This window comes from Dipodomys spectabilis, unplaced genomic scaffold (genome assembly GCF_019054845.1).
Source record: "Dipodomys spectabilis isolate Male_0828 unplaced genomic scaffold, ASM1905484v1 ptg000063l, whole genome shotgun sequence".
Taxonomy (NCBI): Eukaryota; Metazoa; Chordata; class Mammalia; order Rodentia; family Heteromyidae; genus Dipodomys; species Dipodomys spectabilis.
This window is the reverse complement of record NW_024870740.1, coordinates 4650963-4671181: the sequence shown is the minus strand read 5'-3', so window position 1 is coordinate 4671181 and position 20219 is coordinate 4650963.

Here is a 20219-nt window from a genome sequence, read left to right as displayed (position 1 = left end):
AAAATTCTAGATCAGCCTTGCACGTTGGTGTGTTCTGAGGTCTTTGTTTAACTGGGCATCTTTCTGGATTCAGCTTGGTGTTAGAGCCATGAAGGAAGCCTTGCCTGAGTAAGCATCTGGGATTCCATGACCCACGTGGCCTCAGGCGTCATTTCAGCCTGGTGGTACACATGGTTCCGTGTGGTTTTATGGTTCACGTTGTGCTGTCTCTGCTCCCTAAGTACACGTTTACCTATAGTAGTCCAACTACATAGCATTCCCCATTTCTTTCCATTTCTACCAACCTTAATCTTGTATAGTTTCTACAAAGCTTTGCATGGGCTTGTGTGACCAATAGCACAAATACTAATGAGTAGGTCATAAAAGACTAGTTTCTGTACCTCTCTCTCTCTCTCTCTCTCTCTCTCTAGCTGTTGGTCGGTCTATCTCTGTCTTTCTCTGTCTGTGTCTCTCTGTCTCTTTGTGTCTATATTTGTGTCTGCTGTGTCTGTGTCTTCCCCTCTTCCCTTCCCCCCCCCCCATGTCTCTCTCTCTCTCTCCTTCCCTCTGGTCCTTCCCAAAAGCTAGCTTCTAAAAAGTGAAGTAAAGACAAGCATCTTTAGTATGGAAGTGACAATATGATAACAAATAAGTCCCACTGCCTACGGCCAGTGAGGAACCAAAGTTACCTACCATCAGCTACGTATGTGCACCACCTTGAGAACAGTCTCAAGCACAAGCCAAGCACTAGATATTAGAACTTGGGGACAACAGTGTGGCTGCAATATTGTAGATAATCCTGAGCCAGTGTCCCAGCTGCACCAAAACTATGGGAACTATTTGTTTGTGAGTGGAAGGCATGAAGTTTTGGGGCAGCTTATTTTACAGTCACAGATAAGGAATAATAGGAGAGTTGGGTGGACCCAAGCCTCTGCAGAAATCAAGAAGTGAACTCTAATGAGGGATGCCTTTTGATTAATGGGAAGAGGCGGATGGATACTTGTGCCAGTTTCCTGTATTTCAGGAAAATTCTCTAAGATGTTAGGTGGGCTTCTCAGGTGGTCCTCTGTTCCTTACAGTGGCTGTTTTCCCCTTAACTACCTTACTCTCCTGATCTCTCTCTTTCTTCCTTGGATCACCTCCTAAATAAGCTCCCTGCCAGTTAGCCAGCTGCCAGGCTCTTCCATCAGGGAAACCCAAGCTAACACAGTAAGGGAGTAAGTACCCTGCACTTGCAGGAGGGTGTGAAGAGCAGTGAGTGGGCATGTATGGAAGAGACAAAACACAGCCCTGCTTTCCAATAACTGGCTCTTACGAGCAAATCATTAGTTCTAGGAGAGCTAGAGCACTCACTAGCTCCTGAGGGAGGGCATCAATCAACCAAGGGCTCTGCTCTGTGACCCAAACACCTCCCACTATACTCTACCTCCAACACTGAAATGTACCAGCCTGTGTTTGGGTGGGGGCAAGGCATAGAGTGGGGTCACTTGGTTAAATTGGAGGAGCTAGCAAAGGCCTGTGCCAGCAGGAGCAGGTAAGCTGGGGGTATCTTTTGTTTTTAAATGAGAATTCTAGCAATTCACTTGCTGAATGAGAGCAGAGGCTTAGCCTGGCTTACGTGGAATGTACAAATAGGAAGTTTATTTTATTGGAGAACTTCTTTAGCAGTATAATGATCAATTCCATTTTCTTTTTCTATTCTTTTAGGGAAAATGTGTGCATTTATCCATGGTATTAGCCTTGAAAGTTTCCTAATCAGGCATTTATACGTGAAGGGCACTTGTAAGCCTTTTCTCTTGGCATTAATCAAGAATAAAATAGCTCCAGAGGGAGACACAAAAGGTAAATTCTGCATATTGCATTCCTCCATCCTCAAGAAAAGGAGAAAGTTAATTCTCAATAGGTCTCATTGCCAAGTGCGGGCATAGTTAAGAACTTCCTAAGGGCTTTGGTGGGCGCAGAGGGGGCACTCCGACCTGCCTGCTGGCACTGTGGTCCACTAGATTAGCCAGGGCTCATTGGGAAAGTATTTTCCTAAGGATGAGGAATTCAAACTTCTTTTACTTTGTGGTTGTCTTTGCCCACAAACAATGGTTTTGTATCTAGTATGTTTTGTGGGAAACAATGGAATATGCTGTTTGGATTCATAACAGTCAGGAGCTCCAGGACACTGGGAGACAAAAGCAGGTCTTTCAACAGGTATTTAGCTCATTTGTCTTTTTTTTAATTAAGCAATTGTCACTGTGGCACTAGGTTTTGTCTTTTTTTTTTTCTCCTTTGGGTGTCCATACTGGTGCTTGAATTTAGTGCCTGGGTGCTACCCCACGCTTTTTTGCTCAAGGTTAGTGCCTTACCATTTGAGCCACAGCTTCACTTCCAGTCTTTTGTTGGTTTACATAGATAAGACTCTCCCAGATGTTTCTGCCCAAGCTAGCTTTGAACTGCTGTCCTCAGATATCAGCCTCCTGAGTTGCTAGGATTCCAGATATAAGCAACCAGTGTCTGGCTTTTTTTGTCTTAACACAGAGTTTTCACGCATTAATCATCTGAAGTCTGGAGGGATACTTTAAAGGCAGAAATTAAGGCAACTAAAGTTGTGGAGTACCTTTGGTTACAACACTGTTCTTTACCTTCCTATGAGGCAGATAAAGAGACAAAGTCAGCCAGGCACTGGTGGCTCATGTCTGTAATCCTAGCTACTCAGGAGGCTGAGATTTGAGGATTGTGGTTCAAAGCCAGCCCAGGCAGGAAAATTTGTGAGACTCTTATCTCCAATAAAACATTAGAAAACCAGAAGTGGTGCTGTGGTTCAAAGTGGTAGAGCTAAAGAGCTCAGGGACAGTGCCCAGGCTCAGAGTTTAAGCCCCACAACCGAACAACAGAGAGAGAGTCCAAAGTCCATCTGTAACAGACTCAAATCCAGGCCTATAACAGCATAAACTTACTGTTGTAGCCTCCAGTCTACCTTACAAGTTCAAATTCAGAGTTGCTGTGAAGATAAAAGTGACTTTAATCTGTACAGAGTTGTCCTCTAAATCTGGTGTTCAACATGAGCATTATCAAAGGAGAGGGGATCAAGTGGGAATAGGGAAAAATAAGGACTACATCAGTACAGTGGACACTTAGATCACAGAAACAGAGCAAGTGGAAGGCCAAGGTCGCTCATTCAGCAGAGTAGCAAGAGGCGCTCAGTAGTGTGGCCGCACTTGTAATGAGGCTGAAGGCACCAACCCTTTCCAAAATTAGTTCAACCCAGTGAGTTAAGACTTTCTTGGTGTCATTTTTTGAAACTTTTCCAATGAGAAATTTGGAGACAAAGAAGATGCAACCATGTCAGTGATCTAACCTCTTCTTCTAAAGTAACTTTACAAGATAATTGAAAACTTTTAGGGATGTCTTTACCAAGCTCAAGACCCTAAATTCCAATTTGTGGCCTTATGCTCTTAAGACAAAAAGCTGACTTTCCTAGTACCCGCCTTTTCACTACAACCCCCACCTTTCCTTGCTCCTTCTGGGGCAGAGGAGAGGGCACTGCCCTGGAGCTTGTCTGTGAACTGAGCTCCATTGAGAGCTGATCTTTTGAGCAAAGTATCAAAGCAAGCCAGCTGTGGATTCGAGAAACAGAGGGCTCTGCAGCTTTGGTTTAAGACTCAGGTCATAGAAATCTTTGAAGGACTTGAGCTCTGGAAAGAAAAAAAAAAGGGAAGCAAGTTCCAAATGCACACAGATAGTATCTATAAAGCAGAGTCCAAGGGATGAAGTAAGGGACAGATTTTTTTTTTTAACAAATAAAATAGAGCAATATTTTTCTTAATGAATGTTGTCTCCTTCAGTGTGAATTACTACAGAGACAAAATTCTTTCAACTCTGTCTCTATTGCTCAAAACAAAGTTGGCAGTGTTTGCTTTTTAATATCCACAGTAAAATGCATTTATCCTTTAAGAAATTATTTACTTATTTTCTTTAGAGTCAAAAGGCATTCAGAGCCGAATAAGTTGAGAGAAGGCTAATGACCAACCTGAATTGTGATTGTAACATAATGAGGATGTAAAGTAATGAGAGTATAGATACATGAGCGCAAACTTTCTAAGGAAGTTTCATAAAAGCACTAAAAGTATTTTTTGTGACAAGTAGCATTAGTTTGCCATAGCTGCCATAACAAAATAGCATAGACAATCTGTGCGCAAACTACAGAAATCTATTTTCTCAAGGGCAGCCAGGTTTCTTCCTCCTGAGGCTTCTCATGCCCTCCTACCGCTTTTGCTCTGTGTACTCCTGAGACCCTCTGTGTGTCCAAACCTTTTCATATAGACATCAGTTATAACCAACTCTTTGCAGGCACAAATCTCCAGCTACAGGAGTTAAGAATTCAAATAGGAATTTTGGAGAAACACAAGTCAACTCAGGGTACCATCTTCACTGAATTTCCTATGTGTTCCCTTCTGAGGGATGCTGTCATTTTCCCTTGCAAATACTGATGTGTTCATTAAAAAGTAATTATTTCCATCAGTGGATAAATGAATAAACAAAATGTGGCATCTACATGCAATGGAATATGATTCAGCCTTTAAAAGAATTGAAATTTGGATACATGCTACTATGTGGCTCAACCTAGAGGACATAATGCCAAGTGAAAGAAGCCTGTCATGTCCCACTGCAGTAAAGTACATGGAATAGTCAAGTGCATACAGAAAGAAAGCAGAATAGTGGATATCAGAGGCATAGGGAGGAAAAGTGGGGAGTTAAAATAATGATGCTTTCTATATGGAAGGACAAGGAAGTTCTGATGATGGATAGCAATGGCGCTTGCAAAACAGTGTAAATATTTCATGCCACTGAATTATACTCTTAAGTGCTTTTAAAACTGTAAATGTTATTTATGTATATTCAACCCTAACTTTGAAATTCTTAAGTGTTATGCATAGTGACTGGTCAAGAAATAGAAGCCATGCCAAGAGCCAGTGGCTCACACTTTTAATCCTAATTACACAGGAGGACCATAATTCAAAGCTAGCTCAAGCAAGAAAGTCCATGAGATTCTCATCTCCAGTTAACTAGCAAAATGCCAGGAGTGGAGGTGTGGCCCAAGCAGTACAGCAGTAGCCTTGAGTGGAGAAAAAAAGCCAAGAAAGAAAGAGAGAGAAGAGACAGAAAGAAAAGAAGGGAGAAAGAAAGGAAGAAAAGAAGGGAAGGAGAAAAGAAGGAAGGAAAGGAGAAAGAAAAGATGGGAGGAAGGAAGAAAAGAAGGAAGAGAGAAAAGATGGAAGGAAGGAAAGAAGGGAGAAAGAAAAGTTGGAATGAAGGAAGGAAAGGAAGGAAGGAAGGAAGGAAGGAAGGAAGGAAGGAAGCCACCCAGCCAGGTAGGAATACCTGCAATCCTAGCACTTGGGAGGCTCAGGTAAGTGGAGACCAAACTTGTCTAAACAGTAAGACATTGTTAGAAAAGAATAATCTAAGTTTTCCAGTACATATGGTTTAATACAGCCTGCCTATTGAAATAAAAGATACGTGTATAAACCCAGATGTATAGAGAACTCAGGACAGAATGGAGGTTGAATAGTTAAATTTAGGATGCAATGCCTTAATTCTAACAATTGTGATCACAGTCATACACAGCAATAGCAGTTCAGCATCCTCAATAATGCTGTTATGGTCCACAGTGGCCTTTCTAACCAAGTGTGGGCTGGGGTCAGCAAATTCTCTGTCCAGGATTCGGCCCCTGCCCAGGACCAAATCTAATTAAATCATAAAGCAAATTAAGTCTGGTTCTCGATTCCCTTCTTGTCTCCTTCTCCATCAGTTGCAATCTTGTTTCCTCTTCCCACAGTGCACCAAGAGATTTCAGAGCTGACATTTTGAGGCCCTAATCCTCTTGCCTTTAGTTCTCCATCCCAATCCAGATCTGACACAAATAACCAGAGCTATCCCTACTTGCACTTGTGCTCCATGCTACCTATCAAACCTTCAGAGTACTGTAAGTCATGGAAAGAACCACGATCTATTGTAAAACATAGGATTTATAAAAGAATAAGTTGAGAAAACATGTTTTGATTTTGCTTATTATTTAAGAAAACAAATTTGGCCAGGCACTGGTGATTCATGTCTGTAATCCTAGCTACCTGAGATGTAGAGCTCAGAAACATTGGTTTGAAGCCAGCCCCAGCAAAAAGTTCACAACCTTTCTCAGCTCATAGCTGGGCAAAGCAGCATATATCATTCTAGCTCTATAGAAGACTGAGGTCAGGTGGCTAAAGGTTCTGGGCCAGCCTAAGCAGAAAAGTCTCTGATGTTCTATCTCAATGGAAGAAGCTAGGCCAGGGGCAAGGGAACAGTAATGACTCTTACTCTCATCCTAGCTACAAAGAGAAGCAAAAACTAGAAAGATCTTGGTTGAGGTTGATGTCTGGGCAGGAAGCAGGACCACTTCTAAAACGTTAAATACATACATACATACATACATACTAAATACATTCATACATATATGACTGGAAGCCACTACCAGTGGCTCACACTTGTAATCCTAGATACTCAGGAGGCTGAGATCTGAGGATTGTGGTTTGAAGCCAGCCTGGGCAAGAAAGTCTGTGAGACGCTTATCTCCAATTAAATCACAGAAAAAACTGAAGTGGTGTTGGGGCTCCAGTGGGAGAGTGCTACCCTTGAGCAAAAGGAACTCAGGGACAGTACCCAAGCTGAAAGTTCAACCCTCAGGAAAAAAGAAAAGAAAAAAAAAAAAGCTCGAACCATCGCTCAGCAGCACAATGCCTTCCCTACAAGCATGAGGCCCTTAGTACTGCCAATCATCAAACAAAAAAATAAATTCATACTACAATATAAATGGCTGAAATAGTGACTAGCAGAGGGAGGTCATTCCTTAGTCTAATAGTTTACCTCTCGCTTCTTACTGTATTTGGTTACTCTGGGCCCAAGTCATAATTTTTTTTCTGCAAGATCAAGGTCAGAGAGGAGTTGTATTAGAACCTGGCAGTCCCCTGTGCCTAGCTCTTTTCCACAAACAACCGACCCTGCACAAATGCCACTAGAAAGTGACATTGCTTTTGTTAGCCATCTGCTTGACCAAGATAAGCATTCTCAGTAGTAGCATTCTTTCAAATAGGGAGACACACAATCAGGCTCCTGTTTTGCCTGGCTTCCCTGGACTTGTTTTTGAAATAAATGAAAAGCTATACCAAAATAGCATTACATTTGACATAGTAGCTTGGTTACTTTATTAAGTGAATGATTGTGATCTTGTAAAAATATTTGTGTACGTTGCTTCTAGTTACAAGAGACTCAAATAAAATTATAAAGTAATTCTTCAGAAAAAGAAGTAAAATACTAGGCTTTTTGATGTTTTTCAACGTTGGAAGGCATTTCAATCAATTCAGTACTTAACGGTGGTCTCATGACACTGGAGACTATCAAATCAAGAATTCGAAGTGTAAACTTCTGCCAGGTGCCAGTGGCTCACGCCTGTAATCCTAGCTACTCTGAGTCCTGAGAATCATGGTTCGAAGCCAGCCCAGGCAGGAAAATACACGACTCTTCTCACCAATTAGCCATTAAAAAGTTGGAAATGGAACTGTAGCTCCACTGTAGAGTGTTAGCTTTGAGCCAAAAAGCTCAGGGATAGTCCACAGGTCCTGAGTTCCAGTAGCCTGAATCTAGAGGTGAGGAGTGAAAGTTGGGATCTGGCCGTGGTGAGCATTTGAAATCTTGAGCCCAGGAGAGAATTCCTCAGAGGCAAAAGTCAAGGCAGGGCTCCTGGAGGGAGAGCCGCGCTGCTGCTTCTGTTCACTGGGTGTCTAAAGTAGCTTCTACTAAAAGGAAAAATGTCTTCTGGATGGCCCCCTGCCCCCTGTCTGGTGCTGTTTTGATCCTCCTCTAGCCCAGGAGTGAGGAATGGGAGAGCAGGGAGCCCAGGGCCTGCCATTACAATTGCAAACTTGGTAAGCTTGTTAGATCACCTGAAAAGCAGACTTGGGTGAGGAGGAAACCGAGTAATTGCAAAGGCACAGGGTAAGTACCTAACAAACGCTAGCACCCCAACTTGGTCCTGGTACAGGGGGGTCTGCAAAGGTCAACTTGAGTGCTCAGCTGCAAATCACCCAGGCCTGCCAGCAGCCCTTTCCCTGAGGTCAACCCAGGGAGGAAGTCCAGCATTAGCCAGAAGAATGAGGTCTCTCCCCCCCCCCTCCAAACTCCACAGCCCTGAACGGGAGAGAGGCAGGCTAGGCCCACAGCAGGCCTGGGTGGACCTGGGTGCTCTGACTCCGAGGAAATGGCCCCGCAAGGGGGTTCGCGTGCAACTGAGTTGGGCGAAGGTTCTTCTTCGTTGCACACACCAAGTAAAACCGAACCAGGAAGATGCATTGGGAGCAGCTGTCTCTTGAGATGGGATGTGGAAGCCTTCGTGATTCAGGGACTGCGGTGAGGGCGGGCGCGGGATGGCACTGCGGGGGAGGAGGGAGGGAGGAGGGAGGGAGGGGGGAGGGAGGGGGGAGGGAGGGGGGAGGGGGGAGGAGGGAAGATGGAGGAGGGCGCGGGCCCCGGCTGGGAAAGCGCAGCGGCCGTCCGCCCCACCGCGGGGTCCCCGGGAGCCCGCGCTTCAGTATCGCTCCGAGCGACGCGGAAAACCGCCCTGCGCCCCACTACCGCGCGCGCCGCCCGGGGCCCGGAACGCTTTCAAGGCGGCCGCTGGGACGCGGAACCGAACCGCCGTCACCGTGGCCCGAGGCGTCACCCATCACCCCTGACGCCGTGGGAAAGCGGGGCGCCCTCCTCGCCCCGCGGCGCACGGCCCGTGTCCTCCCCGGGCCCCAAGTTCAAGAGCCCCGCGTTTCCCAGGACCTTTTCCTGCCGCGGCGGCCTCGCCCCCCCACTTCCTCCCAGTCTCCCCCCACACACGCACTCTCTTCCCCTCTCCCTTCTTCTCTTTCTCCCTTTCTCCTCTTTTTCTCTCCTCCCTCTCCTCTCTCCTCTTCCCCCCTCCCTCCCTCTCTTCTCTCTCCTCTTCCTCCGTCTTTCCCCTCTCTCCTCTTCTTTTTTCTCTCCCCTCTTCTACTCTCCCTCCCTCTCTCCTTTCTTTTCTCCCACCCCTCCTCCTCCCCTCCCTCCCTCTCCCCCTCCTCCTCCCCTCCCTCCCTCTTCCTCTCTCTCTCTGTTTCTTTGGGAATGGGCCAGTGGCGTTTGAGAATTCGAAAACGGAACCGACGACCTTGTTTTCTCTGCGGGCTGGCCCCTGCCCCTCCACCCCAGCCCCCGCCTCACGCGAGCCCGCGGGGCCTGGCCACAGCCTGCGGCTCTTCACCGGGGTCACACACGCGCACACACGCACGCGCGCGCACACACACGCGCGCGCGCGCACACGCACACAGTGAAGGACACTCTCCCCAGAGCTCCACTTCGCCGGGCACCGCACGTAGGCAGGAGGCTCCCCTAATCGGCAGATCACTTAACCTGTTTACCCGGCACCTGACAGGAAGGTGGCTCGCTTGAGTGGAAAGGACAAAGGCCTGTGCGTCAGGAGCCGGGGGTTATGTTTCCACCTCTGAGGAGGTCCTAAGCACCTCGGCGGGCCCAGCCCCACTTTCTCCATTGAGAGCCGCGAGAAAGGCGCTTTGAGAAAGCCCCATTGAGGATTAGCGAGATAGCATCAGCGAGCTGGGAGGGAAATGCTGAGCAAATACGACGGGCTGAAATCACTTCTCCGTGCAATTAATCCGGCCTTTGCTTCCAAGCCTTTGGCATTGTTATATAACCTAATGTGTACAGATGTGTGTGTGTGTGTGTGTGTGTGTGTGTGTGTGAGAGAGAGAGAGATTTGAATTCTGAATAAAAGTCAACCACTTAAACTACTGGAGAACTGCAAACAGCAGACCCCCTAAGCTTGACAGATAAAGCCATATCTTCATTTTTGCTCAACTTCTCCATACTTTCCCTTCTCTCCTCTGACTGCTATGTTAACTTTCAAATGGCACTCAATGGCCAGGGTACCCAAAAATAAATTTGAAGTGTTCTCTTTTTTGCCTTGCCTGCCCATACACAAACGTTTATCTTAAAAAAAAAATTAAGTAATTTGAGCAAGAAGATAACTAATAGCACACAGCTTCTAGTATTTTCCAGGACACTGCCATATTCCTGTGGACAAGAGGCCGCCTAGGAGTGCTCTCTGTCCAGTGATGGATGAGTCGAGGCCGGGACCCAGCTCTGCTGTGGCCTGGTGTCCTCTCACCCACAGGCCAAGCTCCCCTACCAGGGTACCTTGGGGCCAGATAGAAACTTCTGGGCTTATATCTAATGTCAGTAATGTATATCCTCTACAGTGGCTTTTGTGGTTCCTGCTTACATTTGAAAAACTAGCCTCCTGAGGATTCTAATCATCACAGACACCTCTTCCAATTTAAAACAAAACAAAATGTGTTCTAAAAGGGCGGTTGATTTGTAGGCAAAATGTTACTCTCTTAAAAATCAAATCTAAATTTTAGAAAATCAACTGGAAGAGAAGGAAGGAAGAGGTGACATTGCCCCCAAAGAAATGTACTTATGGGCTGGGAATGTGGCTTAGTGGTAGAAAGCTTGCCTAGTATGCACAAAGCTCTGGGTTTGATTCCTTAGTACCACATAAACAGAAAAGGCCAGAAGCTGTGGCTCAAGTGGTAGGGTACTATCCTGAAGCAAAAGACGCTCAGGGATAGTGCCCAGGCCCTGAGTTTAAGCCCTAGGACTGGCAAAAAAAAGAAAGAAAGAAAAGAAAAGAAATGTATTCATTATCTGACTTACGAAATGGTGACCCTTTGCAATATTATAATAAAAACTTTTAAAAATCAAATCAACCTAGTCCTTTATATCAGGTGGAATTACAGACAATGTGCAAAGCATCCAGCTCCTTGCTCTTTGTCACATGTGCTTCAAGGGCCACAAGATTGGCAGCAACATCAAATCCCAGGGGATGGAGAAAGCCACCATGAGGCACCCAGTGCACCAAGAGAAATGATCAAGTGGTAGCCATCTTTCTTTAAGATGCTCATTGGTCTTTCAATTTACAGAAACTAAATATTTAGAGGAATCATTAAGTAGAGTATTGTTACAAGCAGGTATCACATTTTTGATAGCATATGATTTACTAAAAAAAACAACAAAGACCAAGGATGGTGGCATACATTTATAATGCCAACTACGTAAGAGATAAAGACAAGGAGGATGAGATTTTAAGTGGGCAAAGGAAAAGTTAGCAGTACGCTATCTCTAAAACAAGTTGAGTGTGATGACACACATATATGGTCCTAGATACTTGGAAGGGCAAAGTGAAAAGATTGAAGTTTAAAGAAAAAAAGACCTATTTGAAAGACTAAAGCATGACCTTAGTTTAGACATGGCTTAAGTGGTAGAGCACTTACCTAGCAGGTACAAGGCCCTGAGCTTACTCTCCAGTAATAAAAAATAAGTAAAAAATGAAATAATAGCCTATAAGCCCTTATAAGCCATTATGAACTCACTGAACCAGTTTGGATCTTAACTATTTTCCAGAGGCCCATGTATTAAAGTCTTAGTCCAGGAAGTGGAGCTGTGGCTCAAGTGGTAGAGGGCTAGCCTTGAGCTGAAATGCTCAGGGACAGCACCCAGGCCCAGAGTTCAAGCCTCATGATCAACCAAAAATAAATAAACAAATATAAAATAAAGTCTTAGTCTTCAGCTTGGCTCTATGGGGAGGTGGTAGAAATGTTAAGATGTAAAACCTAATGGCAGGTCTTATGGGCACTGAGGATTGGCCCCACTTTTTCCTCTTTTTGCTTCTCAACTGTGTAATGAATAAGATTCCTCCACCAAGGGCTCCTGCCATGATGAACTGTACTACCATAAACTCAAAGCAACAGAACCAATTGATTGTGGACTAAAACCTCCAAAACTGTAAGCCAAAACAAACATTCCTTCATTGTAAGTTGATTATCTCAGGTATTTTGTTACAGTAATGGAAAGCTGACTAACAGACAAGTTAAAAGATTAAATTTCTCAGTCTCATTCTACCTTTTGTACTGACCATAGCTAAGTCATTTCATTTGTCCTTCCAAGTAATAAGTGCAGGAAAAAGTTAATAAATGCAGGAAGGCAGGACGGCCATAAAACTGCCTGTGAGGTAAGAGGGCTAAATACTTTATGTTCTTAATTCTCTTGTAAGGAAATTGCCTGGTGAAGTGACACCTACTCCAACAATGGCTCTAACCTTACTGCCCACATACAGCTATCAAGTAAAAAAGCATTTCAAAACAAAACAAAACAAAAAACCACCAACCCAAACTTAAAAGCCTGAGCCGTGTATTGAAGGTCATTTTTTTTTGAGGAACAAATCATACAGTATTGAGTCTGGTTTTTCCAAAAATGGGATGTAAGAAAAAAATATCTCATCTTAAAGTTAAGCTTAGCTTTGACCATCAAGACTACATCCAGACCAGTGTGTTGCTTTTCATAAATCTCTCTTGCCTTCCAGCTAAATTGTCTAGACAGAAGATTCACTACTATTTCATTCTACAGTAAACAATTGCAATAAGACAGACTACAACTGATCATGTGAAAGAAAGTTTAAGAGGGCTAGGAATGTGGCTAAGTGGTAGAATGCTTCCCTAGCATGCATGAAGTCCTGTGTTTGATTCCTCAGTACCACATAAACAGAAAAAGCCAGAAGTGGTACTGTGGTTCAAGTGGTAGAGTGCTAGCGGTATGCAAAAGAAAGCTAAGGGACAGTGGCAAAAGAATTTTAAAAAAAAGTTTAAGAATTCAAAATAGAAGTGATAAGAAATTTAAACAATAATCATCATAGGAAGATTTTACCTGAGTCAACTTTCCTTGAAGCACGAAAGAAGTGGAGGCCATCAGTATATCACAGTATAAATGACAATTACAAACTTTAATCACTAAGACAATGTAACTATTTTGGTCATTGCACACCATTTAGAGAGGCATTGATAGAATAATTTCAATACAGATTTCTACCTAAGATAGAAATGAACGGAAACAGGCTTTTGTTGATTGTGAAATATGAAAGTAGAATTCCTCCTTGCTCAAGAATGTTAGCATAAGCCAGGCCCTGGTGGCTCATGCCTGTAATCTTAGCTACTCAAGAGGCTGAGATCTGAGACTCGAGGTTCAAAGCCAGCCCAGGCAAGAAAGTCTTATGAGACTCTTACCTCCAATAAACTATTCAGAAAAAGCCAGAAGTGGTGCTGTGCCCAAGTAGTAGAGCACTAGCCTTGAATGTAAAGAATCTCAGAGACAGCACCCAGGCCCCAAGTTCAAACCCCAGGACTGGCAAAAGAAACAACCAAAAAAGAGGTGTTAGCTTAATGAAGCATTTTAATAGAAAAAGCTAATAATGCCTTAGTTTTATGTATTATTCTAATGGGTGGTTTCTATTTATACCTTAGACTACTAGGGATAGCTAGTTTAGTGACAGCTGAGGAAAGATTGTCATCCTCTAAATAATTCAATTGCTCTCCTGTTTTCTTTGTCCAAAAACAAATGTACTCTTTACCTGAGTTATGCAACTATAACTCCTCTGTACAGCAACTTCATAATAACATTAAAAAGGGAAACAAAGAGATGATTCATAAAAAGCAACAGACTGATCTGATCTGGATAGTCTTGACCCTATCAAGACAGTGAAAACTGGGTTTAACTTTGAGGTGAGAGATACTTTTTAAAATCGTATCTATCTGTCTGTCTGTCTATGATTGGTTGTGGGGCTTGAACTCTGTGCCCGGGCAATGTCCCTGAGCAATTTTGCTCATGGTTAACACTCTACCACTTTGAGCCACGGCATCATTTCCAGTTTTCTAATAATGAGTTAGATAAGTCTCGTGGACTTTGCTGCCTGGGCTGGCTTTGAACTGTGATCCTCAGATCTCAGCCTCCTGAGTAGCTAAGAGTACAGGCATGAGCCACCAGCACCCGGAAGATATTTTATACTTATGTCCCATTTTTGGATAGATGATATCTCGCTCAAAGCTTCTTGGCTAATTAGTAAAGAACTAGGAGCTGGGAAGGTGCCTCAGTGGTAGAGCGCTTGCCTTGCATGCATGAGGCCCTGGGTTCAATTCCTCAGTACCACATAAGCAGAAAAAGCCAGAAGTGGTGCTGTGGCTCAAGTGGTAGAGTGCTAGCCTTGAGCTGAAGAGCTGAGGGACAGTGCCCAGGCCCAGAGTTCAGACCCACAACCAGCAAAAAATAAAAATAAAATAATAATAAAAAGAACTAGGACTAGAATCTTGGTGTTAGACTCTGTTTTGGCAAATCTCCTTTTGGAGTTCTATGACCAAATGTTGGTTTAGGGCACCAGAATAGTCCAAAACTAACCTCCATCCAGCAGTCCTGGGCCTGAGGTTGAGGTTGTGCTTATTTGTAGCTGGCTAAAGGTCTGCCATTGTTCTGACTTCTTCATGCAGCAGGAGGATTTCCTCCTAAAACTAGAATCTGGCCTGCTGCTTCTTTTGGCTGTTGAATCCCTCCCTGCCTTTCCTTGTTAGAAATGAAGAGAGCAGGAGCCAGCTGTGTGCCTGTTCTGTACTGTTAGGTATGGCTGTGCCCACCCCCCTCCTGGCAGAGTAAACAGCTACAGTGAGTGAGTGGGATTAAGACAGCCCAGGCTAACCTGGAGGCCCAGCACATTTGCTGGCCAAGAGAGCAGCAGAAGGAACAGCATGCTGCCAATGATGTATCCTTCATCCAATGCCCTTTCTGTAGATTGAATACGTTTATCTTTTCCTCTAAGCACGAAAGATAAGTGTCTATAAGCCTGACGCACAGCCTGGGCCCAGATATTCAAAGGGCAGTTATTGTTGAAGGTTATGTAACTTGGCTCATTGGGAACTGATAAAACATCAAAATCACACAGTTCTGTTTGTTTCTGTTGTCACAGTGAGATATGAAGCAGGGAAGAAGGAAGGAAAAGATTTAAAGACCTGTCAGGTAGCACACGGATGCTCATGTACAAGCCAAACTGTTTGATCTTCTAATGACCACAGAATAAGCTTCTGAGAGCGTGTGTGTGTGTAAGGGGGTCAGGGCCCATCAGGCTGAGCAAGGCTGGAGGTGAGACCTGGCATAGGACTTCCACATTGGTTCTGCTCCTCTTCAGAGTTGGAAAATGAGGTCCCTTCCTCTATGTTTCTGCTTCAGTCAATGGCATCTTGTCTGCTCATTTGTCTGTTGGCGGCTCTGCTTCTTCTCCTCTTCCTCTTGCCCATCATCTGTGTCCCTCAGTGCTCCCTCCTAACCCTCCCATATCCACCTGCTTCTCTTCATCCCTAGTGGCATACCCTGGGTCCAAGCCACATCCATGTCTCCTCCTGCAGGCCTTCAGTAGTATCTTAACTAGTCTCTCTGCAGCCGATCTTGATACCCACCCCAGTCCTTTCTCCACTCAGCAAGCAGGATATCTTTTCAAAGGGCAATCTAATCTATTTAAACCATCAGTGGCTTTTTGTTTCTCTTAGAACAAAACTGAAACTCCTTCACATGAATTTACTGAAAGCTTCCTGGGGTTCATTCTTCCTGTCTCCTTCTTCAACTTGTTTTGCTGTTCCCTTTGTTAGGGAGCCGTCACCTACCCCAGCATCCCAGTGCTGGTATAGGTCCTAATGTAGCAGAAGGGCTAAATAAAATTTCCTCAGTTGAGTTCAAATCAATTTGGAAGTACAATTTCTAAGGGCTTATCCCAGAAAGCTGCTATCTCTTATAACATCCATATAAGCAAAACTTCACAGTGAATTTTACTCAATTATTGGCTTAACTCACACCTATTGATATCAGTTTATAAGAACTATTTGTTGAGGGTTTGTCTGTTTTTCTAGTTGGGCTCTTTGAGTTTATATCAACTTATAATGATCTGAGGGAAGATTTCAGGTGAGGATAGTTTAGCAGGGGACAGAGGCAAAGCTTTATAAAAAAAATCTAGTTTTTTTTCACAAGTATGTATGTATGTATGTATGTATGTATTTTGCTTTGAGACAGGATCTTGCCCAGGTGGGGTTGAACTCCTGGGTTTCAACAATGTTCCTGCCTCAGCTTTCTAAGTAGCTGGGATCCACTGTGCTAGTTCCCATATAATTCTCGGTCTCGTCCATCCCTTCTGTCCCCTTCAAGTCCTCCAAGATTTCCTCTGACCTTGTTCTTAACAGAAACAACCTATTAGAAAGGTACATCAAGGTGGAACTCTTTCTTCCTTCTATCCAGATGTATTTTCATTAATGCTCTCTTCTTTCTTCCTCTTCCTTCCCTTCTTCATCCTAGTATTTCAGAATCCGCATCTTTTTACTTTTTCCTTCCATACTCTCAATTCCTATCTTCCTCATGTCTTTGGTCTTTCCATTATGACTTTTCTCTTTCAGCTTTAGTTTCTCTCCCGGATGGGATTCTCCACAGTGCTCATGCAAGTATTCAGTCTTGAAAAATTCACAATTTTTTCCCCCAAATTTCTTTTTGCACCTCCATTTATTTTTGTATTTTGCTGGTCCTAGAGCTTGAACTCAGGGCCTAGACACTTCCCTGAACCTCTTTGTGCTCCACAGCACGACTTCTGACTTTTTGAGTAATTTATTGGAGATAAGAGTCTCACAGACTTTCCTGCCTGGGTTGGCTTCGAGGTGTGGTTCCCGTATCTTAGCCTCCTGAGTAGCTAGAATTATTGGCATTAGCCACCAGTGCCTGGCTTTCCATTTAGCCTTCATTTCTGTCTGTCTGTCTGTTGGTTGTGGGACTTGAACTCAGGGCCTAGGCACTATCCTTGAGCCTCTTTGTGATCAAGGCTAGTGCCTTGATCCACTTGAACCACAGTGCCAATTCCGGTTTTTGAGTGGTTAACTGAAGAGTTTCAGGGGGACTTTTCTCCCTGGGCTGGCTTTGAATTGGGATCCTCAGATCTCAGCCTCCTGAGTAGCTAGGATTACAGGCATGAGCCACTGGCCCTTGGCTTCTATTTCTCTTTTTATTATTATTATCTAATTGCTTGAAAAATTAATTTACGGTTACTACTGTTAGTAGTAACTAGTGCTGTTAGTAATAGTTAATTCCTACTCTTAGCTTTTTTAAAAAAAAACAACTTCTCACACTTGCTCTCATGGCAGTATTGCTTGTGACCTCTACACTTTACTAATGATGTAAACAGAAAATCCAGAGTGACCACCGAACAGCTAAGTTCAATGAGCATGTGAGTTTTATGCCATGCATGAAGGATTCTATTGGGGATGCAATGAAGCAGAAGCATCATTCCTTCTCGCCTAGAGCTCAGGGTCAGAGAAGCTCATAAGTGAGTACAGAACATGAAGTAAGTGCTGTATGGAAGTGATATCACACGGGAGCTACCTAGAGGAAGTGACTAACACTTGAGCAGAATGCCAGTCATTCAGCTGAGAGTTGCAGGAAGACGCGGAGATGGACAGGGTTAGAACTCTGTACTATAGAGAACAGAGTGCACAGGTACAATGACTGAGGAGAGCAGACTTCCTAGGATTGTGGACAAGTGGAGTGTTTATAGGATTCTGGAACAAGATGGTGCTTAATCTGGACCCTGAGACACGGGCTGGATGTGGATGTTTTGGAAGTCAGATGGCTAAAAACTCAAAGGCTTTCATTCCTAAAACACTGCAGCATGGAAGGCAGAAAAAAATTTCATCTGCTGGGGGGGGGGGGGGGGGGGAAGGGAAGGGGGGGGGAGGGAAGGGGAGGGGGGGGGAAGCCCCCTGAGTTTTAAGTATTTTCAAGGAATTGGAACCATACCTGTGCAGATACCGAATGGTATTTCCTTCCTTTAATCACAAGTACAAAATATTCTTAGTGAAATGGGGTATACACAAGGTTGGGGGCACCACTATGAGTATGAGCTCTTCATCTGCTCTAGGCACCCTAACTTGCCCTCAAGGAGAGAGGATCATGAAACTGTAGAGACGACTTTACCTCTCTCTGGTTTCTAGGTATTCAGCTCTGACGATGAATGATATTGTAGACCTTTTCCCTGCCCCAATTCTTTTTTTTTTTTTTTTGTCGGTCGTGGGGCTTGAACTCTGGGCCTGGGCGCTGTCCCTCAGCTCTTCAGCTCAAGGCGAGCGCTCTACCACTTGAGCTACAGCGCCACTTCTGGTTTTCTGTGGTTTATTGGAGATAGGAGTCTCACAGTCTCTCCTGCCCGGGCTGGCTTTGAACCGCGATCCTCAGATCTCAGCCTCCTGAGTAGCTGGGATTACAGGCGTGAGCCACCAGCGCCCGGCTCCCTGCCCCAATTCTTAACCTTCCTACTCGGTGCTGTTGGCAGAGGAAAAGGGGACAATATTTCATTTGTGAATGAAAGGGCACAGATAGAAAGGTTTAGAAACAGAAACAATAGCTCCCTCCCCCCCCCAAAAAAGGACTTACAATTGGCTGAAAATTCTCAGCACCCCCACTAAGTTGTTCTGAACTCTCAGGACACTCTGACCACACCATTGTCTAGGGAGACAGGACTGGCTTCTGTGGAGTGGTTTATTTTTCAGTTTCAGCCAATGCTACCATCAATCAGGACATCATAAATTAGAAAGCAGGATTGCCCTAGGATAGGAAAAATGAAAGCACACATCAGAATAAAGCAGAGAGGGGAGAAATCATTTGCACTTTTGCTTTTCTGCTTCTAGAATCAGGCATGTGAATGCTATTTTTATTAGTCATATTGTGGCTGCCCTGGCTCTGGGATCAGTAATGAAAACATTACAGAGTGCTGAGGGAGGCCTAATCCCTGCGGGGAGTACAAAGAGGACAAGGGCCTGCCTTAGGCAGGCAGGCAGGCGCAGATAAACACGACAAAACAATAAACAGTGAAGGTGAACAAGGCCACAGGAGGAAGAATTTAATAATCCAGGGCTCTTTTGCCAGTGGAGAATAACCCCCTTCACAGCCACCTGCCAACTTCGTCTCGGCCACTGAAGGACGACTGAAGGAAGGTCAAAGAGGCTCTTTATGCATCAATGCCTGGCCTAGAGCGTGCAGTTTTCTGGCTTCAAGGGAAGTTAGCATTTTGGCGTGTGTCATGCCCCATGATATCTGAATGAATTAGACTTCACAACTACTCTATAACTCTAACTTAGTCTCTCTAATAACCGAAGCACCCAATACATTTTGTCCTCCATTTGTAAGGTCAGAAACTAGATTGTATGTTAGAATAATTATATAAATTAATGTATATAGATCTCAGAATGATGGAACTTAACGATTGTATACACTTGTCCATTTTCCTGTTGGTTCTCTACTAATAGACATCGGGGTTCATTGACATTTGCCAACTATGCATAAGGCTCTTTCTGGGAACGTATGTTTTCATTTCTCTTGGTCTAGTACCTACAATGAAATCTCTAGTTCATAGGGTATACGTAAATTTAACATCAGGAGGAACTTCCAAACAGATCTTCAAAGTAGTTGTGACATTGTTTTCTTGCCTGAAATGTATGTGAATTCTATGTATTTTTACATCCTCAACAACATGTAATATACATGGGAGTATTCTAGCCATTCTAGGTAGACATGTGAAATGTTATCTTACTGTGGTTTGAACTTGTGTTTCTCTAGTAGCTCTTTATGTTTACCACTTTTTGGTTTTGTTTGGGTTTTGCTTTTTGTGAGACAGGATTTTCGCTATGTAGTTCAGGCTGGCCTCCAACTCGTAATTCCCTGTCTTTAGCTTCCTCTGTGCTGGAATTATAGACATATGCCACAATGCCTGGCTAATACCTTCCATTTTTAGATGTGCTTATGTTTATTTTGTAAATTGCTTATTCAAGTCTTTCATATATGTTAAAAGTAATATTTGGCTTTCTATTTGTAATCTGTAGTTCACTATATATTGTACAAATAATCCTTTTATCAGCTGTATATTTGCAGTTACTTTTCCTGTTCTGTGACTTGCTTGTTCATTTCCTTAATAGTGACTTTTAGCAAACAGAAGTAGTCTAATTTGTAATATTTGGTGGTGGTGATTTTTGCACCTAGTCCAAGAAACACTTGCCTTCTTCAAGATGGTAAAGATATTCTGTACAAAAAAGAAAAGTCCTGTCTAGACACTTTATGGTTCTTAGTTTTGTTTAGGAGTATGATCCATCTCAAATTAATTTTATATATGAAATGAAATATGGATCAAAGCATGCATTTTTCTCCACATTGATTTTTAGTTGGTCCAAACATTTATTAAACATACTTTTCTGTACTTGAACTGACCTGGCACCTTA